The sequence below is a fragment of the Cupressus sempervirens genome, chromosome 6 (assembly GCF_028749045.1).
Source record: "Cupressus sempervirens isolate cs-2001-9-10 chromosome 6, ASM2874904v1, whole genome shotgun sequence".
NCBI classification, from domain to species: Eukaryota; Viridiplantae; Streptophyta; class Pinopsida; order Cupressales; family Cupressaceae; genus Cupressus; species Cupressus sempervirens.
Genome location: NC_143123.1, coordinates 230,440,274 through 230,466,990, shown reverse-complemented (window position 1 = coordinate 230,466,990; position 26,717 = coordinate 230,440,274).

The window sequence follows — 26,717 nt, the reverse complement described above, 5'->3', positions numbered from 1 at the left end:
GAAAGCCAAAAATTTTTACTTTAGGTGATAGGATAAGAAAATTAGCAGGGTATTCCCATGAATCTAAAGTCATTATCACATCTTCTATGAGACCATCTAGAGTGACAGTTGAACTCTCAACAAGTTGTAACACTATGGGAGTTATCCTTAAGAGTTCTATGTGTAACCTATGCATTGTATCTTTACTCATCACATTTATTGCTGCTCCCAAATCAACTAAAGCATTTTTCACATCTTGTCCATTTATGATTGGATTAACTACTAGAGTACTAGGATATGAATACTTTGGTATCACTACCTTCCCTAACATGATATCTATTAATTTCCTGACAACATGGACTATTTGAGGATCTTTCTTCTTCCACCCTAGCTTCTCAAGGCATGCTTCCTTAATAGCCTTTCCATAAAGAGGGACATCCTTGATAGCTTGGAACAGAGGGATTTGGATGTGCATGTTTTTCAACTACTCAACAATATCAAATGTCTCTTCCTCTTGATATAGATTTCTCTTTATTTAGCTTATGTGGAAAGGGAGGATTCAATGAGGTGTGGTTAGTAGTCCTACTAGGTACATCAGTTGGTAGGTTGGTATTTGGCAATGTAGCTTCTGGAAGTGGTGCTATAGGAGTGTCTACAAGTTTCGTGATAATAGAATATTCTGGTGTAGGCAGAGTTGTACTAGATCTCAAATGGATATTAGATATCTCTTGTGAATAAGTAGGGCACAAATGAGTATATGTTTTCTATTGTTGTTGCTTTTTGTTTTGATATGGTTGAGATTGAGCAGGCAATTGGGTTGGCTTAGGATTAGCATTTTTTGCTACAAGAGGTGGCATTATTGCAGATGGTTTCCCTAGAGGTGGTAGTTTTGGGTTACCAAAATTTTGGTTAGGCCACTGTGGAGGTCCGCTTCATTGGTTATTTTGCTGTCAATTTCCTTGCAGTGGTTGCCATTAATTCTATTGATTTTTCCACTAGTTATTTTGTTGGTTAGGCCACTAGTTGTTTTGCTAGTTTTTCCATTGATTATTTTGCTGATTAAGCCATTGGTTTTTTTGCTGGTTTTTCCAGGGAGGTTGGGTGTACTGAGAAGGATTCTAATAACTTTGGTTTTGCCACTAATTATTGTAAGGATTTGAAATTTGTAGAGAATCTTGAGGCATACCTTGTCTTGAAGCCCATGGTTGATGTTGAGCAACAAAGAACACTTGATCATTATCCCCATCTATCTTGATGTATTTAGTTGGTAAATGTTGATTCTCCAGGTTTTCTACCAGCTTACATGTGTAGTCTTGCTTTTGTTTGTGACAGTGAGGACAGTACTCTGCCAATCGTGATTCATCCTTTGCATGCTTCTTCTTTAGAGACATGGTGTTGAGATGTGTAGCAACATCATTTATGATGTCCTTCTTCAAATTTTAAAGTAAATTAAATATCTCAAGCTTTTAAATGCCTTGATTGATCCCTTTAGTGGTCGTAGACTAGTACTCTCTACCTTTCTTTACAGTTGACCTTGAGTGGTTAAGATAGATTTTCTTGAGGTCATCCTAAGAATATTGGTATATATCACCACCAACCATCAGGTCTAATGCTTCTAGACAATTATTGTTTAAGATTAGTTTTTGTGAATCCTCCACTAGTAAATGCTAAGGGTTCTTCTGCATTGTGCAAAAAAAAAGTGAAATAGTCTTCCAATGTTTCGTCCTCCTTTTGTGATATTCTAAAAATGTCATCTCCCCTTGGATCACTTCCCTTGTAGTAATCTTTGTATTTCTCTAGAAATAGAGTCTGCATCTCATCCTAGGTACCTATTGCATTGGCTCCTAAGCTCATGACCCATTGTAAGGCTAATTCTTTCAGTGTTGCTAGAAACAACTTGAGCTTGTGGGCATCAGTGTTATAGTCAAACCTATGACAAAGTATGTCGAACTCAAACAAGCAAGTATAAGGATCCTCAATTAAAAGGCCATACAACTTCAGAAGAGTAGCCATAGGTATATTTTTGAGATGAGTACTGTTTATGAGGCTCAGGAGAGCGAATGGAAAAGTAGAGCATGCCATTACTAGAGGTATTTGATTATGGGGTTTCTGCTAAAAATGAGCATTGGCTATAGGATTATTAACAAAAGGTGGATTTTGACCAGAACTATCAAGAAAGCTGGCCAAGATTAGAGGAAAAGGCTGAAGACTGCTTATATCCAAAGATTTTTCTCTAGAGGAAGATGCTACAAGAAAATTAGGACTTGCATCCTCAAAAGGGAACTCAACTTCTTGAATTTTTTTGTTCAAATTAATAGCCCTCGAGGAAGAAATCTGCCATATTCATCTTGTTGCCTTCCTCTTCAATGCATGCAATTGAATTCTTCACACTTATGAAGCAACTTTTAGAATTGCAAATCTCTAAAAAAAAACTAGGTATATTAAAAATTATGACTCAAAAAGATGTTCCTAGCTTGACACCATCCTTGGTAATGGTGCCAAAAAATGGTCCACCTCACAATAGGTGTGTGATAATCATACCCAAAGCCTTACTTAGGAATAATTTATTCAATCTATGGATTACTTCTCCCACCATGAGGTGCATTTAATTTGTCAACCTAGGGATGTATACTTGAAATGGTCAACATAGTATGTGCACTAGGTTCCTTGAAGAGTCATTATTCTTATGCTGCATGAAAGTAAAATGCATATAAAGAACCTAAACTAGTGCTGTAGGAAAGTAACACACTTAACTTATTACTAAATTGAATGCCAGAAATACAACTCTATGCTAACCTATATTTCAACCCAGACCATCCACTATAACTACTCTTACAGATGCTGCAGGAACATTCACAAAGTACGATGCTATAGGAAGAAATTGTAACTTCTATCTAAAATACTAGAAATGCTGGAAGTAAATATACATTACTCTAATCTAATCCACCTCCCAAGTGGACCTGCTTGGTTGGCTTCTACTAATCTACTAACATAGAACGTAAACCAAGAATTACTTCATTATATTTCAAAAACTCTTTACATAAGAACAATACATAAAACTACAGATAACTTGCTATAAGAAACAATAATGTTTTTCCATAAACTTTTTCCAACCTTCTAAAACTATCGATCCAATCCCTATAAATAGAGGATCAACACTTATTCTAAAATAGAAATGAAAACAAATTGACTAAAGATTCAATAGAGAAGAAGAGGGAAATATAACAGTCCACAGAATAAGCAATAAAGTTTGGGCAACCAATTTAGCACAATAGTAAACATAGAGGGAATATAACAACACTTCATCCCTGCATTCCTAGTATAATAGCTCCTCCTTTGTAGTAGCTATGTCTTTTGGTGCCATAATAATTTTTTTCGAAATAATATATCACCAATATAACTACGGGGGGGGGGGTTGGTGAATTAGTTATATATTAATCTTGAGCAATTCTTTAATATTCAACTAGGTAAGAAAAAATCATAAAGGAATGCACATACACAATAACACTAGATATGTTGAGTAGGGAAACCCTTGATCAAAGGGAAAACCTCAGTGGGAATGATGCCCACAAAATAATGTACTAATCTTAATATTCCTGGTTAGAGGATGGACCCTATTAGGAGTCTATTATAACACTTAGTAAAATGAGTCCATGTTAGGAGACTTTGAATCCCTGTTAGGAGATTCCAACCTTGTTAGGAGTTGAAGAAAGCAGCTAAACCCACTGTCCAAAAAACTTTAGGATTAGATCAACAAACCTGTTGTCCAATTGATCTCAGTACTATTCCTTTCAAAATAATAGATGTGAAATAATCTTTAGCTTCTTCTTCTATCTAGTACGTCAGACTTCTTCAGCTTCAAATCATCTAATTAGATCTGGAACTCTGTATCCATCAACAGTAACCCTTAAGGTCACTTACACACATTAGCAAATCACTCTACTTTTTTGCTTCTCAATTCACAACCCTTCTCTTTTCTTCAATCTCAATTATGTATACAACTTGAAAAACATCTTTCCTTTATACCACACTTCAATATTAATTCCTTGAGTTGACTCCATATTTTATAATAAGTTAATTAAATGAAATACATATTTACTTAATGCTATCGACTCATAGTTATACACAATCTTCCACACATGCAACTTTTATACCTACGCACTTGCTGATGTCATCAGTGGTCAGTGTACTACCTCTGGTTAACTACGCAACCCTTCATTCCAAATACAACATGCTATATCAATCATACAATAGAAACTATTTTCCCAATGCTCTATTTCCTTATGACTCTATAAATCATTAATAACTTTCATAGGCTGTCAATTTAGGTTCTGCGCACTTGCCCACATGTCACATACATGCTGGTAACTATGCATGAGTAGATACAAATTGTATTGTCCTTAATACAAAAATCACAATCTGTTGCTGATTCTACTGCATTGTTAGTATTTAACAAATTTATTACTATGTTGTCATCAATCACAAACACAATTATCAATACATCATAAAATTATTATGCAGTACTCCCCCATAGCATCAACATACATGCTAACAATCTCCCCCTTTGGCATTGATGGCAACATAGATGAAAAACATCTAGTTCCAAGAATACCAACAAGTTTCTTCATTACTCAAGTTTCTTCATGCAAATCTTTCATAGGAACACTTCTCCCCCATAGTAAAAACTTTCTCTAATGTTTTTCATGTCACTCTCTCCCCCATTGACATCAAAGTCAAAGATTGTACAAACATTGAATATACAACAACTTATCAGCACGACCACAAGCTGATCTATTGCTTTACAACTTTTGCATATAGTTCTATAAACAACCCAAGAGTCTAAAGATATAGTTGCACACCAATTACCTATTTCCAAGAGTCCTTGACTGACTCTATTCATCATAGACACTCCCCCATTGAGGAAGCATTATCATACAATCTAGTCTAATAATGGTCCTATATACCTTGGACTGATGCACTTTTTGTATCTTCTATTCTAAGCTAGGTAGGGGTATAACCCCAAGCATACTTCTTAGGTACTCAAATGTATCCTTTGGCAAGGCCTTTGTGAAAATGTCTGCAATCTACTCCTTAGTATTAATGTACTCTAGTTTGATTTCTTTCTCAGCAACTTTCTCTCTCAACACATGATATTTTATGGCAATGTGTCTAGTATTAGAATGCAAAATAGGATTCTTAAACATGTTGATAGTACTTGTGTTATCACAATAAATGATAATAGGTTCTGTGAATGTAATTCCAATATCCTTCATCATCTGCTTCATCCATATGACTTGATTACAATTGTTCGCTGCTACAACATATTCTGCCTCTACAATACTTTGTGAGGTACAATTTGCTTCTTGTTGAGCCAAGAAACTAGTCTTCCTCCTAGGAAAAATGCTCCTCCAATACTACTTTTTCTGTCATCCCTATCTCTAGCCCAATCAGCATCTGTATAAGTACAAAGAGTAAAGTCATTTCTTTTTTCATACCAAATGCCATAATCTGATTTTTTTTTAGATATCTGAATATCCTTTTTACTATTGCACAGTGATATTCTTTAGGATCAACTTGAAATTTGGCCATAATTCTGACTGAATTGGCTATATCTGATTTACTATGTGTTAGATACTACAATCCTCCAATCATAGATCTATACTTTTTTTTTTCAATAGTAGGTGTCTCATCCTTGCTTTATAACTTGTGTTTGGTTACCATAGGAGTTCCAACAGGTTTGCAATTTTCTAGACCAAATCTTTTCAGAAAATCTTTTAAGTACTTGGTTTGAGAGATAAAGATACCTTCCTTGTTCTGAACAATCTACAATCCTAAGAAGAATTTCATTTCTCCTATCATGCTCATCTCAAAATATTCTTCATGTCTTCTAAGAATTTGTTACTGGCTTCATCATTTCTACCAAAAATGATGTCATCAACAAATACAATGATTACAAACAAATCATCTCCTATTTTCTTCCAGTACAAGTTTCTATCTACTATTCCTTTAGCAAATCCAAGCTTTGCTAAGTATTTTTCGAACCTTGCATACTAGGTTCTTGGTGCTTGCTTTAATCATACAATGCTTTCTTTAGTCTGCAAAACATATCCTTCTCTTTTGTTAATGGAAAACCTTCTAGTTATTCAATGTAAACTTCTTCTTCAAGTTCTCCATTCAAGAATGCTGATTTAAAATCCATCTGATATACCTTGAAATTCTTGTTTGCTGCATATGTCAGGAACATTCTGACTACTTCCATCCTTGCTACAAGTGCATATTTTTTCTCATAATCAATTCCTTCTTGTTGAGAGTAGCCTTTGCATACAAGTCTCAGTTTATTCCTTATTACTTCTCCTTGTTCATTCATTTTATTTTTGAATAAAATTTTTGTGCCTATGAAATTTTTTTGTTAGGTCTAAGAACTAACTCCCATGTGTCATTTTTAATTATCTAGTGGAGTTCTTCCTCCATTGCTCTTATCAAGTGATCACCTTTGATTGCTTCATCTGCACTTCTTGGTTCTACTTGAGATATTAGAAATAGTTCTTCATTAATTTTGCTCCTAGTCATTACTCCCTTTTCCTTCCTATTATCTAGTCAGTAGGATGATGTCTTATCATGTTCTTTTTTGGAGTAGGAGTTGCTACTTCAATTCTTATTTCAGGCAATGTGCTCTGTTCTTCTCTTACATCTTCAATTTGCACATTATTCTATAAGTCATTGTTAGTCTTGAGAAGTAATTCATTACTTCTGTTAGTCATTCCAAAATAATCATCTCCATCAAAGTTATAATCCATTATCCTTTCCTTGGTGCCAAATTTTCATCAATTTTAACATTTGCACTCTCTACTATAGTTCTTGTTTTATAGTTGAAGCATCTGTAAGCTTTACTTTTTAAGTGAATAGCCAAGAAACATACCTTCATCACTTCTTGGATCAAACTTATTGATATCATCATCTCTTTTGATGTAACATTTTCTTCCAAATATCCTAAAGTACTTGATTGATGGTGAGTGACCAAACCATAAATCATAGGGTGTTTTATCCATATCTTTCCTAATATGTACCCTATTCAGTGTATATACTATAGTATTGACTACTTCTCTCTAGAAGGTCTTTGGTACATCATTCTCAAACAACATAGCCCTTGCTGCTTTAGCAATTGATTTGTTTCTTCTTTCAACAATCCCATTATGCTCTGGTGTATGGGGTGAAGATAGTTGTCTCCTAATACCATGCTCTTCACAATAGATATTGAATTCTCTAGAGGTGAATTCTCCTCCTCTATCTGACCTTAAGCTCTTGATTTTGACTCTAGATTCATTCTCAACTTTGTTCTTAAATATGTTGAATTTCTCAAATGCTTCTAATTTTTTTTAAAGAAAAGCTACCCACATCATTCTAGTGAAATTGTCAAAAAAAATCATGAAGTAACTTTCTCTATAGTATCCTCTTGTTCTTGCAGGACCACTCAGATCTGTATGAATCAGTTCCAACTTTCGTGTAGTACAAAACCACTAGCTAGGAAATGAGACTCTCTTTTGATTAGCCAAAATACATTCCCTACAAATAGTATTAGTGGCCTTAGTCATCTTAGGTAAATCTCTTACAACAAGTGTATTACTGGCCTTCACAATGTTATCAAAGTTAATGTGACAAAATCTTCTATGCCATAGCCAACTGTAGTAATTCTTAGCTATCAAACATGTTATTTTAGTGAAGTTTAACTAAAATGCATTAGCTCTGGTTCTTGTGCCACTACTAAGATTTTTTCCTTCCTTATTTTTGATAATGCATGTGTTATTACCAAACTACAGTTGGTAACCTTTGTCCATAAGCTGTCCAATGCTTATTAGGTTATGCTTTAGTCCATCAACAAAGTAAAGATCATCAGTGTATATTTTTCCATCAAGTGTGATAGATGCTACATTGTTCCCTACTTTGACAATTCCTCCATCATGGCTTCTAAATTACACAAACTTGTTCATATCACCAGTCATGTGATGTGAACAACCACTATCAATGATCCAATCTTTATTTTTAACTTTTGAGATCAACACACTTTCTTCTCTAATTTCTCAGTCAAGATCACCCTCCTTTATAGCTACAAATCCTAATTCATCTTTACTCATGTTTTGATCAGATTCCTCTTCTTCTTCTTCTTCACTAGCATACAAACAATTTCTAGGTCTTCTAGACTTGAACCTTCCCTTATAAATTCTTTCTCTTTTAGGAAACTTAGATGCATAATGACCATATTCATTACATGTCCAACATTTGAAGATATTCTTATCATATTTTTCTCTTTCCACAGGAAGAGCTACTCCCTCTTGGATATTTTGTTCAATGGTCTTGCTACTGCTAGCAATGTCTCCTTGTGCTTTTGTGTTGCTAGACTAGGTTTGATGTTTAGTGCATTGAATGCTATCTCAATTTTTGCCAATTCTCTAGACTACTTTAGATCAAATTCTGTAGCTTCCAATCTACCAAGCAATGTCTCTTTAGTGAAATTAGTAGTACAGGGTATCATTAGCTAAATCATTTATGCTACTATCTTGAAAGGTGGCGCCAAAATTTTCAAAATCTTCCATATTACTTCATCATCATATTTCTTTCCATCAAGAGATGTGATTCCTGCAAAAATCTCAAATTTTCTTCCAACATAGCTTCTTACAGATTCATCTTCCATCATTCTAGCATCTTGGAAAGTGCAATACAAATTTTGCAATCTAACCCTTTTTGCATGTGTATCACCCTCATAATTAGCCTCTAAAGTTTTCCAATTTCATGAGATCTTTTAAGTAATTTTACCTAACTATACTCACTTTTAGGTAATGTTGATAGTATTGCTTCTCTTTCCCTTATGTTGCACATAAACGCTTCTCTCTATTCCTCCATACAAGTTTCAAGATTGTCTTCTTTTGCAATATTTTTTGATGTCTTGGTTACAAGCAATTATCTTGGACCCATGCACAAGAGATGAGTCTTCATTTTATCCTTCCAGCTATCATAGTTTGTGCCATCAAATCTAGGACTTTCCTTTTTGAACAAATTTGTGATGGATCTCCCAAAGTTGTTAAACTTCCCTTCAAGGACCTAATGCTTTGATACCAATTGTTAGAAATAATATATCACCAATATAACTAGGGAGGTGAATAAGTTATATATTAATCTTGATCAATTCTTTAATATTTGACTAGGTAAGAAACAATCATAAAAGAATGTGCATACACAATAACACTAGATATGTTGACTAGGGAAACCCTTGATCAAAGGGAAAACCCCAGTGGGAATGATGCCCACAAAATAATGTACTAATGTGAATATTCCTAGTTAGAGGATAGACCCTATTAGGAGTTTTTTTACAAAACTTAGTTCAATGAGTCTGTGTTAGGAGATTTTGAATCCCTATTAGGAGATTCAAAACCTATTAGGAACTGAAGAAAGTACTTGAACCCACTGTCCAAACAACTTCAGGATCAGATCAACGAATCCATTGTCCAATTGATCTTGGTACTATTCCTTTCAAAATAATAGATGTGAAATAATCTTTAGCTTCTTTATCTATCTAGTATGTCAGACTTCTTCACCTTCAAATCATGTAATCAGATCTAGAACTCTGTATCCACCAACAGTAACCCTTAAGGTCACTTACATGCATTAGCAAATCACTCTACTTTTCTGCTTCTCAATTTACAACCCTTCTCTTCTCTTCAATCTAAATAATGTATGAAACTTAGAAAACATCTTTCCTTTATACCACACTTCAATATTAATTCCTTGAGTTGGCTCCATATTTTATCATAAGTTAATTAAATGAAGTACATATTTACTTAATGCTTTCAGCTCACAGTTACACACAATCTTTCACACATGCAACTTTCATACCTGCACACTTTCTAACATCATTAATGGTCAGTGTACTACCTCTGGTAACTATACAACCCTTCATTCCAAACACAATGTGCTATATTGATCATACAATAGAAACTATTTTTATCAATGCTCTATTTCCATGCAATTCTCTATTAATCATTAATAACTTTTGTACACTATCAATTTAGGTCCTACATACTTGCCCACATGTCACATACATGCTATAGTATATACTAGTAACTACGCATGAGCAGATACATAATGTATTATCCTTAATACAAAAATCATAGTTTGCTACATTGTTAGTCTTTCAAAAACTTATTACTATGTTGTCATCAATGACAAACATAGTTGTAAGTACATCATAACAATTTTCTACAATACTCCCCCATAGCATTAGCATACCTGCTAATAGATTCCTCCACTACAACTGGGCCTTGATGCTCCTTCTTGAATGTTGTCGACCACTGTCCAACTTCTTCATTTCCTAGAAAGTTAGTTGCAATGCATAAATATTTACACAAATAAGCATAATCAAAATCCAAATATTAGAACACACATTCTAATGGTTATATGAAATACTACATTATATGTATAATATTGACAAAATATGACATAACTATCTACCCATGGTTTAATTGTTCTATCTTGGCTTCATCATAAATTCAATTGGTTATGAGTTCACAAATGTCCTAGTAGTATTAAAAAAAGAGTATTAAAAAGTAATATTAAATAGACGCAATAATTGACCTCATCACTGTACAATTCTCTAAACTATCTAAGCTCATTCTCAACTACTTCAAGTCTCTGAAGTAATGTTTCCTCTGTAAAATCTTTGGTACAAGAGATCAACACCTATATCATTTGAACTGCTTGCTTAAATGGTGGTGTTAAGGTCTTCAATATCTTCCACATCACCTCATCATCTTCCTTAGTTCCTCCTTGAGATTTGATACCTATAGTAATTTCTGATATTCTGCCTACATATGTTCTTATAGATTAATCTTCCATCATTTTAGCATCTTGAAATGCAAAAATCCAACTTTGTAGCCTCAATTTCTTAGAATGTTCATCACCTTCAAAACTATTTTCCAAAGCTTTCCAAATCTTGTGAGAAGTATCAAGTGGTTTTACCTGGTTGTACTCAATTTGATGAAGTGTAGACAATAGTGCTTCTCTAGCTTTCTTGTCACACATGAAAAGTTCTCTCTCTTCCTCAGTACAAGTTTCCAAAGCACTTTAAAAAATAATTGTCTTTTCTAATTTTGTCAAGATCCAATATCTTGGACCGATACACATAAGATGTGTCTTCATATTTTTCTTCCAGCTGTAATTATTTATTCTATCAAACTTTAGACTCTCTTTTCTAAATATGTTCACCATGGATCTCCCAAAGTTTTTGAACTTTATCTTTGAGGACTTGATGCTCTGATACCAATTGTTAGAAATAATATTCCACCAAGATAATTGACAGAGAGGGGGGGGGGGGGGGTGAATCAGTTATCCAATTAAAACATTTATCAACCTTAATTAATATTAACCATCCAATCAAAGTAAACAAAAACCATAATAAGATGCACATACACAATTACACCATATTTGTTAATTAGGAAAACCCTTGATCAAAGAGAAAACTTGGTGGAATGATGCCCACAAAGATATACTAATATACATATTCCTTGTTAGAGGATAGACCCTATTAGGAGTCTATAAACATATTTAGTACATAGGAGTCCATTTTTGGAGACTTTGAATACTTGTTAGGAGATTCCAACCCTGTTAGGAGTTGTGCCACCCCTATTAGGAGTTATAGAAGGTAGAAGGACCCACTACGCAAACAACTTCTGGGACAAGACCACTGAACTTCACTGTCCAACTAATCTCTCAACTATTCCTTGTAGAATACTTTTTTGTACTATTATTTAACCTATTTCCTCTATCCTATCAACTGGGCCAATCACTGTCAAACCTTGTAGACTAGGTCACAAACCTCAAATCCAAATATCAAACCTCAAATCTCAGAATAAAACCTTGACAACAAAGTTCTCTCCAATTTTTTTTTGTTATGCTTATCCTCACATATCAACTTGTTTCTTTTCTATTTTTCTCTTTGTGATTCTTGAAATAATTTTTTATTCATACATAAAAAATGAAATTTTCCTTCCTTTATATTGAATCCATAAAACAATTCCCTAAGTTGGCTATTACACTTTCTCAATTAATTATTATAGGACCTAATTAAGAACACATTATACTTAGCAATAACATTAATATGTCACCTTTAACTTGAATATCTTTTTGTATGTGTAATATTATGATGAGTGAGCTTAACCGCATCATCTCCAACATTTCTTCTACATGGCTTTAACCTTTCTTCTTAGAATAGCAACTCTGCTAAGAGATATAACAAGTTTACTAGAACATGCTTCTGTAAACTCTATCTCAGAATAGTCTACACCAAAACTTGCATAACTTCTTCCATACTCAATACTTATTCTTTTAGGTTAGCTACATATACTAGACACTTAGTAGTATCTCCCTTTAACCTCTCGTAGTGAAAATGCTCAACAAATTGTCCGTACCAACTTGATCTTTATTGATGTTCTTCTGTTAGATACCATAGAAACTACTATGTTAACATCAATGATAAAAAAAATCATGAATGTACCATATCATCATGATAATGATCTAATCATTTTTCTACAATACTTCCCCATAAAAGTATTATCAGCATTGATGCTTGCAACACCTAAACCTAAAGAAGCACAAGATGAGGAAATAATCTTTAAGAATTTGGCATTAGTGAATTCAGGGCCTATTTTTGAGCTTTCTACCTACAATGGAAGACTTGATAAGGATAATTCATTGGATTGGATCTATGAGATTGAGAAGTATTTTGATTATGAAATTATTTTTTAAATGTAAGGATAACAACTACAAAGTTGAAGGGACATACATCTCTTTGGAGGGAACAATTACAAATAGATAAACAAAGAAGAGGAAAATGAAAGATCAAGACTTGGATGAGTATGGTTGGTAAGTTGAAAAATATATTCCTTCCTATTGATTATCAAGTTAATTTGTTGAGAAGAATACAAAATTTGAGACAAAAAGACATGATTGTGAAGGATTGTACTAAGGAATTCTATAAGTTGGACATTATACTTGGACATGTTGATGATGAATTTGAGAATGCTGCTAGATACTTGAATGGTTTGAGGAATTCTATACAAGATGAAATTACTTATGTGAAGATAGAGAGTGTTGAGGAAGCATATTTTTATACCTTGAAGGATGAAGAAAATTTGCCAAAGAAACAAGCGAAAAGGAAGATAGCAAGATGTGTAAGATTCCAATAAAGTAGAGGAAGATCTTATGTAGAAAGAAGTAGATTTGATAGCACACCTAATGAAAAAGAAAAATCTGAGTGGAAAGAAGATAGTTGAAATATAGGAAGATGCAACTATACTAGAGGTAATTATATTGATTAATCTAGGAATAAGAGTATTGAAAAAATGGAAAATGGATATTGGTTTAAAGGTACTTGTTCTAAGTGTGGTGAACAAAGACATAGAGCCTTGGAATGCAACTTTTCTGGTAAGAATATAGGAAGTAGTAGCAGAACATCTTTGATTCACAAAGAGGCTATTGATCCCAATTAACTAGAGAAAGGAGTAAATATTATGGTTTGGAGAACCTTATGGAATGAATAATTGGATGGAGAACCTATTTTGAGGAAAAGAATTTTCAAGATTAGATGTAAGGTTGAAGGAAAGTGTTGCAAGGTAATCACTGACAGTGGTAGTTCTAAAAATTGGCATCTAAAGAATTGGTATCTAAGTTGAAATTGAAGAGATAGAGAAACCCTAACCCTTATCAAATTAATTTTATCAAGGGTGAACATAAATTACTGGTAAATGAGCAATTCCTTGTGAAATTCAAGATTGGAAACTATTTCATTGAAGTTTTGTATGATATTATGCCTATGGATTGTCATAATATTATTTTGGTAAGACTTGGGTTGAATGATAGACAAGCTTTTCATGATGGTAGATTGAATCAATATACTATTTGGGCTAATGGGAAAAGAAAAGTATTATTGAATTTGATAGAGAAACATGAAGAAAATCATTGTACTACTATAAGATTTTTCTTGGTTGAAGGAAATTAGTGTGTGAAAGATATGCAAAAATATAATTTGTTTTTTACTTTGATCCCTAGGAAGATTGAGAAACAAGATGAACTTGAGCATGCACCCAAGATTATATCTTTGTTGACTAAATTTAAAGATATTATTTTGGATAATGTACTTGATGGATTTCCCCTATGAGAAGTATAAGTCACTGTATGGATTTGATACATGGAGCTAGTTCACCTAATAAAGCACCACATAGACTAACACCTGCAGAGAATGAAAAATGTGCACTATTTATAAAGCTATATATATAATAAAAATGTAAGTATAAGTTTTTTTCCCTAGAATGGATAACATTATAGATAAATTAAGTAGAGAAAAGTATTTTACAAAGATTTATTTGAAAAGAGACAATCATCAAATTAGGATTAGAGAAGGGGATGAATGAAAGACTTCTTTAAAGACTAATGAAGGCTTGTATGAGTGGTTGGTTATGATTTTTGGTTTAAATAACACACTTAGTACTTTTATGAGATTTTAATCTCATAAAAGTACTAAGTGTGCTATTTAAACACACTAGAGGTTTTGAAGAATTTTTTGGGTAAGTTTGTGAGGTTTATATCTTGATGACATATTGATCTAAAGTAAGTCCAAAGGAGAACACCTAATGCATACCAAACAAGTGTTGTAGAGGCTGAAGGAAGTGAAGTTATTAATACATTTGAAGAATGTTATTTTATGAAAGAGGAGATTTTGTACCTTGGTTTTGTGATTTCTATTGATGGATTGAAGATGGATTGTAAGAATGTAAAAACTATTCTTGATTGGCCTACACCTAAGAATGTATGATAAGTTAGATACTTTCATGGTTGGAATTTTTTTTTATAGAACTTAGAAATTTCAGCTCAATATGTAAAGAAATGATAGAAATAATGAGAGGTGATAAAAAGGAATTCCAATCATGTAGAAAATAGAAGCTTGGAAACATTTAATGAAAAGGTCAAACATTACTTGTGCTTTATTTACCTAACTTTATTAAAGTTTTTCAAGTTGACTATGATGCTAGTGGGAATGAAATTGATATTATTTTAAGATAAGAAGGTAAGCCTATAAATTTTTGTAGTGAATAATTGAATGATGCTATGAGAAAATATTCAGTCTATGATCAATAATTTTATGCAACTATTCAATCCTTGAAGAAATGGAGACTCTATTTAATACTTAGAGAATTTTTGTTTTACATTGATCATAAAGCTTTAAAATATTATATAATTTCATGGTTGGAATATTTGTGATTTTATATCTTGATGACATATTGATCTAAAGTAAGTCCAAAGGAGAACACCTAATGCATACCAAACAAGTGTTGTAGAGGCTGAAGGAAGTGAAGTTATTAATACATTTGAAGAATGTTATTTTATGAAAGAGGAGATTGTGTACCTTGGTTTTGTGATTTCTATTGATGGATTGAAGATGGATTGTAAGAATGTAAAAACTATTCTTGATTGGCATACACCTGTGAATGTATGATAAGTTAGATACTTTCATGGTTGGAATTTTTTTTTATAGAACTTAGAAATTTCAGCTCAATATGTAAAGAAATGATAGAAATAATGAGAGGTGATAAAAAGGAATTCCAATCATGTAGAAAATAGAAGCTTGGAAACATTTATTAGAAGCTTGGAAACATTTAAGGAAAAGGTCAAAAATTACTTGTGCTTTATTGACCTAACTTTAACAAAGTTTTTCAAGTTGACTGTGATGCTAGTGGGAATGAAATCGATGTTCTTTTAAGACAAGAAGGTAAGCCTATAACTTTCTATACTAAATAACTGAATGATGCTACAAGAAAATATTCAATCTATGATCAATAATTTTATGCAACTATTCAATCCTTGAAGAAATGGAGACTCTATTTGATACTTAGAGAATTTTTGTTTTACATTGATCATAAAGCTTTACAATATTTGGGGAGTCAGAATAAGTTAAATTAGTGACATATCAAGTGGGTCAAATACATGAAGAACTATCTTTTGTGTTGAAACATAAGAGTAGATAGTAAAATAAGGTAGTAGATGCATTGAGCAGAAGAAGTTTGTTGAAAGAAATGGAGGTTGAAGTGCTAGGATTTGAAGATTTGAAGAGCTTGTATGAGATTGACCTTGATTTTGTAGAACCTTGGAAATTTTGTAAGAATCATATGATAGGTGAGAAAGATAAGTGGATTGCTTATTTCATTCAGGAAGATATATTTTTTAAGGGAATTCAATTATGTATACCAAGAGGATCTATGTGATAATATCATTTAGAAGAAACATAATGTTGGGCTTACATGCCATTTTTGGGACTGATGAAATGATGAAGTTGATTGTAGAGAGATTCTTTTGGCCACACACACACACACACACACACACACACACACACATAAGGATGTTTAAAAAATGTTGAAGAGTTGTAGAATATATGGAGTAGCTAAAGGAAGTAGTTAGAATATATTGGATTGTATACACCTTTACGTGTACTTGCAGACCTTGGGAAGATATCAATGTGGATTTTATTCTTGGACTACCTATAACTTAAAGAGGTAATGATTCTATCTTTGTAGTGGTTGAATTTTTTTTCTAAAATGGTATATTTCATACCTTGTTAGAAGACATCATATGTAGTACACATAACATACTTACTTTTTATAGAGATTGTGAGACTACATGGATTACCTTAGACTATTGTTTCTAACAAAGATACTAAGTTTATTGGTTATTTTTGGGGAGCAGAGCACTTTGGAAGAAGTTGAAATTTGAACTTAAGTTTAGTTCTATATTTCATCCATACACAAATGGACAAACTAATGTTGTGAACAAAATTTTGAATAACCTTTTGAGATGTTTGATTGGAGATAAGCCTTCTATTTGGGACTTGGTTTTTGCACAAGATGAGTTTACATATAATAATTCAATGAACATAAGTAATAAGAAGACTCTTTTTGAGACTATGAATGGCATGAGTCTTAGAGGAACTACTTAGTTGAGAAAATTAGATACTAAAGTGAAGGATAATACCAAAGTAGAGGAATTTTTTGAATTTATAAAGAATTTTCATGAGGAAGTAAATAGTAATATGGATGATGGTAATCAAGGATATAAAGAAAGAGTAAATAAGAAGAGAAGACAAAAATTTTGAGGTTGAAGGTGAAGTAATAGTACATTTGAAAATAAAAAATTTATGGTTTGTACATATAGTAAGCTAAAGATGAAGAAGTTTGGGTCTTGCAAAATCTTGAAGAACTATGACAATGGCAATGCTTTTGAATTTGAATTGCCTAAGGATATGGATATTTCACCCATATTCAATAGTTTAGATATCTTTGAGAACTATGAATTTTATGAATGAAAATTTGACAAGCCTAATTATCCTAAGAAGAAGATAGGGGAATTGATAAGATCTTGGATACCAGAGTTAGTAAAAGAACCAAAGGAAATGATTATAAAGAGTACTTGGTTTATTGGCATAATAAACCTATTGAAGTTGGTTTTTGGATATCTCAAGTTGAGTTGGATCTTTATGATACTTATTAGATCATCATGGCTTCCTGATGTGGAAATTAGTCCTTTTTTATTTAGGTGTCTGATGCAAGAGCATCTTGTATACTTTGCAAAATCTTGCATCAACCAAAAATATTTCCTTTTATTGTTCCTATCTATTTTTTAAGGAATGGCTTTTATTGTTTGTGTTTTATGTTTTAATGTAGTTAGCTCCTTAATGTGGACCTATCATGGATCTTGTACCTAAGCTTGTATAAACTAATTCCATAATTTGTGGGAGTTATCCTTCTCTTTGTTTGAAGCATGCTTGTTTCTTGACATCTTGAGTAATGTGCAAGTTTGACTTCCGTGAGGTTTTGTATGGAATCAAGGATTTATATAGCCTTCATATTCTCTTCTTGGATCACATATGAACCTATATTTGTCCCTATTGAAGTTAATTTGATAAATTGTTAGGTTTTAAATTTCACCTTGGCTAGGACCTATATTTTGTAATAATCTGCCTGATATGCTGACTTGTGGTTGTGTTGCCTATATAATTAGACATATATAAAAAGGAAAGATATAATGAAGTTAGATAGAAGGAAGATAACAAGGATTTTTCTTTGTAATCTCAATATCCAAAGATTATTGATATATTGTGAGTGTATATGGTTGTAACCAGGAAGGTCTTATGGCTGGCATGTTGAATGAAGATTGTCTCATCATATCTCCATTGATACCTCTATAATTTCTTGTTATTTTTACTATATTTTGTTGTTTCCTTGTGTAGCTCTTGAAAATGTATCTTGGGAGTGGATTTTCCCCCTCATGCTTTGCATCAATTTTAATCATTGCTTCTCCTAAGACCTTAAGGCTAATTGCAAACATTCCTCCAAGGTCTTAAGTATAACCATGCTCATCTCATCTTGTATGGAAAATCTCAACCTATTCAAATATATGGTTACCTTCTCTTGTTCATCCTCATTGTGTTTGACCCTCATGTCCAATTTGTGGAACTCATTAGTGTAAGTTTCCACATCCATATACTTTTTACTCAATTTATGATACCTTTTAATGGCCTAGATTTCATTGTGTACAAACATAGACTTTTTTGGAAATATAATGATGATCAAGTGACTAAGAGGGGGGTATGTAGATTACTCAGGAGACACTATCAACTCAGCTAACTCTGGCACTTGGTTGACTCTGGATGTTCAATTCACATTGATCACTTGGAAAACTCTATTGGCTTGGTTCACACTACTTTGCCTACTTAGTTCTCATTCTAAAATTGGAATGCTTGACTAACTTAGTTTACACTGGAACTCGGTTAATAGTATTAGTTCAGTTCATACATGAGCTCCATTAACATTCTTCTATTTGGTATCATGGGCTATATTATTACTTTCTTTCGAAGGGAGAGCTCGATTACAATATTAACTGACTTCCTATAATGACTAAATTTTTTGGCACTAATTGACAATATATCTTTTCATAGGGTCAACAATCTCCCCCTTTGGCATTATTGAAAAAAAACTTGTCATGCACAAAATCTTCAATCAAAATCTTTCATTAAAACTCCCCCTTTGCATGTGCTCTATTCTGCAACTTGGTTTGAACTGAAAACTTTGCAACTTGGTTACAACTAACTATTTTTTATTTTTTAAAATTGTTTTTGTTTATCTCCTTTTAACATATCTTCTATAGAGTTTTTATTCTATATATTTTTCCTTGTATATACATTTTCCCCTTATTTTCTCATATATATGTTTCCCCCTTGTTTTTGTTACCAATTTCAATTTACAAGGTTATGCCAAAATGAGAGAGGAAATCATTATGCACCTTCAAAATTAAAGACATAGTCTTATTCCAATTATCTTGCATTACCTTTAAGATGTGTAGATCTATTTGAAGCACGAATGATAACTCCATCATATGTTCTACCATTGAAAAGTTTGTGTCTTTAACTAGTGTCTTTGCATGTTCAATTCTCTTCTACATAATATCCATATAGGAAAGCATCATACTTTGAATGTCTATCAAGCTTGCACTTATTCTGGCCTCTTCCCTTAATAGTTTTGCCTATAGATCTGTCAAAAATTTTAGCTTTTTGAAAATGAGTTGAGTTGGAACTTGGGTTAAGTTCCAAATGACTATTACTAGCCGTCAAGTCCATATTAATCTTAGCCAATTTATCCTTGATTTCCTTGGTACAATTTGTTCTCTCAGTTAATTTTACAAATAAGGATACAAAATTATTTACAACATTCTAATGTAGCAATAAGAGTGGATAACTCTACTTGGTCAATTGAAATTTTCTTTGCTACATTTTCTAGAACGTTTTCAAACTTTCTTTCTTCCTTTACAAGAAGTTTGTCCTAACCATTTATGTCTTAATTGAAATTATGTATAATTTCTATTAATTTTTCAATGATGGAGACTTTTTCATTTACCTCTATAGAAAATCCATCCAAAAATATATCTTTAATATCCTCATGGACTTTTCTTATGTCTATTTCTATTCTTAGCTTCTGCTATTTGGCTCTTTTCTTCTAAAGTTCACTCATTATATACATTTTTCAGAAGAAAGATTAGATTGGTCCCAATTTGGAATCACAATCTCTTCATCTAGGTCAATATGATCAACATTATTTTCCTTTCCTTTGCAGATGATAGTTGATGAAGGTATGATCTCTTTCCCTTTGCCATCAATACTATTTTCTTCTTTGCTCGATTGAAGATTTTTCTTTTTTATCTTCTTTTAAAATCATTTCCTCATCCTTGATAGGTTATTGCCTGGTTAGGCTTACCTTGGGAGTAGTTAAGCCTATTGCTTGGTTACTCCTGGGGTGGATGAAGAATTTTATTTCTTCTCTACTGCCTTATCTGCACTTGGTGAAGGTGTAATTTCTTTTTCTTTTTCTTCCTTTTCTTCACCTTTTGGTTGAACTATTTTCAAATCTTTAGACTACAACTCAGAACTTGATGAGATAGGGGCTTGGCTTGGAGAGGTTGGAAGAGATTTCATAACTAATGCTACTATCATCTCTGGATCAAATTCTTTAATAGTCTGAACCTTTGGGAGATCTTTGTCTTCCTTATCATTCAGATGAAATATTTTTTTTTTACATATTGGATGTGGACTGTACTACATCCTCAATTTTATTGGACAAAATTTGAAATGTTTTGAATCTAGGAGTTTCTCTATCTCTATACTTTAACATTTCCTCCTCTATTTCCTTCATAGAGAGAATTGACATTATCTTCCTTAGAGTTTGTTCTCTAATATCTTGCTTTATTTTGACTAAATTAGTCTAGTGGTGAGAAATTGAATTCAATAGGGCTTCAAGAGAATGCCCTTTGAGTTGATTGAGCTCATATTTCCACTTTTCCATTTTCTCCACCAATGCATCTTCATTCTATTTTTGCTCCTCCTTATTTTTGGATTCATATTTGAAATATCTAAAATTAGCCATGCCACTTCCTTCCCTTACTGATTTCAACCTTTTTTCAAAAGATGGTGGGGGATTCTACAGTGAGATGATAAGTGTTTTATCTTCATCATCATCATCCTCATCATCAAGCCTCAATTTCCTTCTTGACTTCCTAGGCTTGGTGGCAGTAATCATAGGAGTAGAAGACCTTGTAGATTTTCTTGCTAGTGTCTTTGCTTTATTCTTTGGAGGTTCCTCTATCTCATCTTCTTCATGTTCACCTTTCTCTTCTTCTTTATCTTCTACATCATCACCTTTACCCTTGGTAAGCATGAGAGGTGCATCAAATTTGCCAAATTTCTTCTCAAGGTTTTCCATTCATTTCTTTCCTCTCTTCAAAATTTGAGGAAATTGAATCTCAAGTGATATTTTGGTTTTGGCTTCTTCATAGGTTCCAAAATAGGTAGTCTTAGGATCCATTGGTTCATTGATAAGAGCTTCAATGATATCTCTAGTGTTATCAATGTTAACTTTATATTCTAATGGTTTTACCCATGCAATCCTAGGCCTGACTGCTTGAATGTGAAATTTGTCACAGTCAACTAGGAAACACATCTCTTGCTCATAATCATCAACTAGTTTCTTGGGGATCATAAACCTATTTTTCATCTTCTCCTCAAATCTCTCAAAATATGCATCTATGATGCCATAAACATTATCACCCATTTGAAAAATGAAATAATTGATCTAGTATAACACAAGTCTATCCTTGAACCATACAATATTTCCCTTGGATGGAAATAATTTTTTCACGTAGAAAAGTAAACATATCATGAGTGAGCCAAAATTACATGTATTGTTCTTGGATGCTCAGATTCTCTCCATGTTCTTATTGAGCTGAATACACTACAACTCGGTGAGATCAAAGGATAAGTTCTTCTTCACAACTTTGTATGCAAGGTCAACTGCCTCACAAGAAGTGCTATTAGGTCTACTTGAACTATAGATCTTGTGGGATATGAAATGAATTCCAAAATTAATTTCCATATTAGTAACATTATTTAGCTTCATTCCTCTATCATCCCATTCATCTAGGGTTTTTTAATTCAATTCTCCTCAAGCTAGGGTTTTTGTTGTTTTAGACTTTTCTGCCATTGGATAACTAGTAAATCCATGGATCATCTTCTTGTCGATCTTGACTAGTTTCTCAAGCTAGAAGGTCATGTTATGGACTTTGCTCAATATATATATATAATCCATTTTATTTGAAAGTTCCTTGGCATATGTAGAATGTAGGATAAACCCTTGACTTCCAAGTGCTTGTGTTTAGGTTTTAAAGCTCCATTTTCACACAATGCATTGTATGCCTATTCTAGCTCAAAATTACCTAATTCTTGAATAAAATAGTGATAAAAAGTCTTTACATCATGAATCAAAAGTAGCTTTGAAGGGATGAATGAGTGTGCTCCTTCTTTTATAGGGTACAATTTGAATTCAGGTGCTTTGCAAATCGTGTTCTTAACCAATATTTTAGAAACCTTCCTTATCTTTGTGCTTGATGAAGCTTCCATAATGCTAAATTAATGAAGAACTCTTAATAATCAATAGACTTTCCAGCAGCTTAGCTGAACAAAAAATTCTCTCTTGGATCATTCAGGGGTTCAAAATTTCTCTCCACAATTTACTCTCTAAATTCACAATGAAAGAATAAACCTTCTATTTGACTTTTTATAAAAAATTCAAATTTTAGGGCCTCATAAATGCTTCATACCATGGTAGGTGAAATAACCTAGTTAGATCTTTGAAAGTGAACTTAGCACGAACTATACACCATGAAGCTCAGTTAGTGCTAGCTGTAAACCAAACTTTACTTGATTGAGTCACGAAACTTGACCTACATGGTTATGCCTATAGAGTAACTCGGTAATGTTTGACAACTTGGTTAAAAATGAGATTTGACTTGGTTAAAAATGAGATTTGACTTGGTTAAAACATGATTCTTCCATTTGTCCTAGTACATCTAATATGATAATTTGGACTTTCTTGTTTACTTTCTAGAACTAATGTAGGATCTTATATTTTATTCACATCTCCTATGGTCTCCTTGTATTTTTTTTACTTGGAGATGGTTGAATCACCTAACTCATTGATTTGGGTGTCAACAACTTTGGAGTTTTGACTTGAGATTTTTGGAGATTTCCTTACCCATTGCTGATTCCTTTGACTCTTGATCTCATTAATCTTAGTCTTGCTTTTATTTTCTTCATTAGTATTTACAGTAGCTTGGTTCATGCAATTCCTTTCCAAATGATCAAGTTCTTTGCACACATAACATCTTTTGGTAGGATTCTTTTTCTTGAAGTGAGTCCTCACATAGTTTGCTCCAATGTGTCCATATTTTCTACATAGATAACATATGTACCATGTGTTGTAATCCCAATTGATAAATGCTCCAAGTCTTAGTCCAGTGTTCCATTGCTTTGTTATGCACTCAAAGGATTCATGACCTTTATTGTTGCATGTAAAGAACTTTCCTTCAAACTTTGGTTTATTTTTACATTGACTTTGGGTAAAAGTACAAAGCTGTGTCACCTTTCAGGTTGACTAATTAGAACAACCTAATTTGAGTATTTCTATCTAAAAATCAATTTTGTTAGAAAATATGATCTAGATAAATTTATTCTAGCTAAGTTATATATAGTCTCACACATTTCGAATTGGAGATGGCTACTAAATGCATGTTTTATGCTAGTTTGTATCCATTTACTAAAGAAATAAAATTATTTTAGAAAAGTGGTGTTTCAATAACTCTTACTACTTTTTATATGATATTTTTTTAATAACATATAAACACCATTTTATAGAGCTTAGATTCCAGAATATTCTTATATAGAGTTTATAGTGTTTTAATTAGATATAGTATACTATAATTAAAAAATTCTACAAGCACGCATTTTAATAGTAAAAAATACATTAGTTTGGAGAAAGAAAAAAATATTAAATCATATCAAAAAAATATAAAAATCATATGAAGTTCTAGAGGAGAGAGTCCTCTTCTAGAATGTATAATATTTCTCTTGGTTAGAATAGATTTTTTTTGAAAAATGCAGTGGGCGATGAAAACTATCGATTTCAAGTGAGTTGAAATTTGAATCATTATAAAAGAGAAATTATAGGTCCAAAGCTGATTTTTATTTTTGATTGTTCTAGCTATATGTGCTATCTATAACATAGTCTGAGATCAAAAGGAAATAAATTTATTTCCTTATAGTTTTGTGGTGGGAACTAGACCCCCAATTTTTAGTGTTTTTCAACAGCTAAAAAATTGTCTTTAAAAATTAGGAAAATATATCAATTCTTATTCCAAATAATTATTAAAAATTATAATCCTAAGCTTCATTCATTTCTACACATTTCATTAGTTTACTTCATTTTCTTTTTTTTTAATTTTTAAAGAGGGGTAAACACTTTGACTTGGAGCTATGAACCAGTGAGGCCACAAACGGGGGACCTCATCCCCATTAGATTTGAACCTTGATGGAAAGGATAACAACTCAACAACATAACCATCACAACATACCAATATTGGCAATTAGTTTACTTCATTTTCAAATTCAAAATAATAATACCAATTTTATGTCATTGAAGGTGAACAATTATACTTTTGTTAGCCTTTTCCTTTACAAAAGGTTGACATAGGTTTGTGCTTTCACCCCTTTCTTTGTGTCCAAGCTTATTGCAACTGTAAAAATTTCTATTGAATTTTGAATTTCCATTATCCTAGCATTTTTTTGATGAGTGTCCCATCTTTCCACAGTGGTTGTATGTAGGCCTTTCATTCTTTTGAGCTCATTGTTGTGATGATTCTCCTTGTTCAGTGTAACCGAAACCTACTTTACCTTTGTGTCTTTTTTGAGATTGTCTAGTCTACAGATTCATGCTTTCTTGTGATATCATCATTCTTTCATTGGTTTCCTTTGCTTATCTAAGATCATTCTTAAGTCTATCATTTTATATCCTTAGATTTATTTCTTCTTGATTTGCACCATTAAGCGAATTTATCATATTTGCCCGATGTAGTGATAGTTGATGGATTTAATTATCCCTTTCTTCTAGTCTTGTGTTGGGTAATCTTTTATCTTCATCTACCATCTCTTTATCATTTTCAGCTTGGTTCTTTTGTTCCATGACTTCACATATCCTAACTAAATGAATCTCCTATTCTCTTTTCAATTTCTTGAGTTCTTTTTGTAGAAGGAGGTTCCTTCCAAGTAGATCTTCTATAGCTACATCTACTTCTTCTGAACTTCTTTCTCTGTAAATGTCTTCTATTCTTTCTTCTATATATAGATTATCATTCATATGTGCTTCTAACTCTTTTCTTCTTTTCATGGATTGAGAGAGTTGATCCATCAGTTTCTTGATTTTTTCCATGGCCACATGTAGATCTAATTTTTTTATTCTAAATGGATTTCTCTAGTTTGTAAACTTCCATTGCTTCTAATCTTTACTCTCAAGATGCTAAACTTCTGACAAGAGATCCTTGCTCTGATACCAATTTTTGGAAATGTAATTATGACCGAGTGATTAAGATGGGGTGGGGGGGGTAAATCAAGAACAACTTCAAACTTCTTTCTCTTAATCCCACTTTATTATATTATCTAATCTACTTACATGCATTGAACATAAAGAAATAAAAGAAATAACCCTATAACACTTTGACACATTTATTTGGTAACCTAAAAACCCTCCAAGGAGAAGGTAAAATTGTGGTGGGGATGACACTCACAATGCCTCACTATTGCACTAATAAAGTTGGCCTATTAGGGCTTACAATTGATCACTTCTGGTGATCTACTAAGTTAAAAGTAAGCAAGATTGCTAGGTCCACCTTATGAAAGGATTTATATAGTACAATGAAGTATGCACTTTGTTAAGAGGTTCTACAAGGACTGTTACATCCACCTAGTTAGAGGATTTGAGATTGATACACCTATTAGGATGAATTAATAGATTTGTCTCTAGATTGCAACTTTGTTTGTTGATGAAGATTCTTTGAATAATATGATGATCACTTGACTGTGATAGATTAGTCTCTACTTTTCCTTTGTACTGCTTGGTAGCCTCCTAACCAATATACTCTTCTATTATCCTCATTCACTTATGATAATGAAAAATATATTCCCATTATCATTATAAAGAAACAAGATATCTTTCATATATATATTGATCCAAATAGTAACTCTACATTAGGTCATCTACAATATAAATTCAATAATTTCAAAACCAATTACCAAGTCGGCTCAATGTTGATATTTGGGTCTAATAACTTACTCAGGTGATATGCAGATTAATCAGGCAATACTGTCAACTTAACTAACTTTGGCACTTTTTTGACTCTAGATGCTTAGTTCAAATAGATCACTAAAAAAAAATCTATTGTCTTGGTTCACATTTCTATACCTGCTCAGTTTTCATTCTAAAATTGAAATGCTTGGCTAACTCATTATATACTGGAGCTTAGTTAACACTATTAGTTTAGTTCAAATATGAGATCGGTTAACATTATTTAGTTTGGTAGCATGGGCTATAGTGGTGCTTGCTTTTTGAGGGAGAGCTTGGTTGTAGTACTAACCAACTTCCCATAATGACTAAGTGTTTTGGCACTAATTGCCAATATGTCTTTCCATACGGTCAACAAAAAATACCCTTAATTAAGATTACCATCCTACTCTGCTTGGTAATTATATTCTTACCTTGCCCATCCTT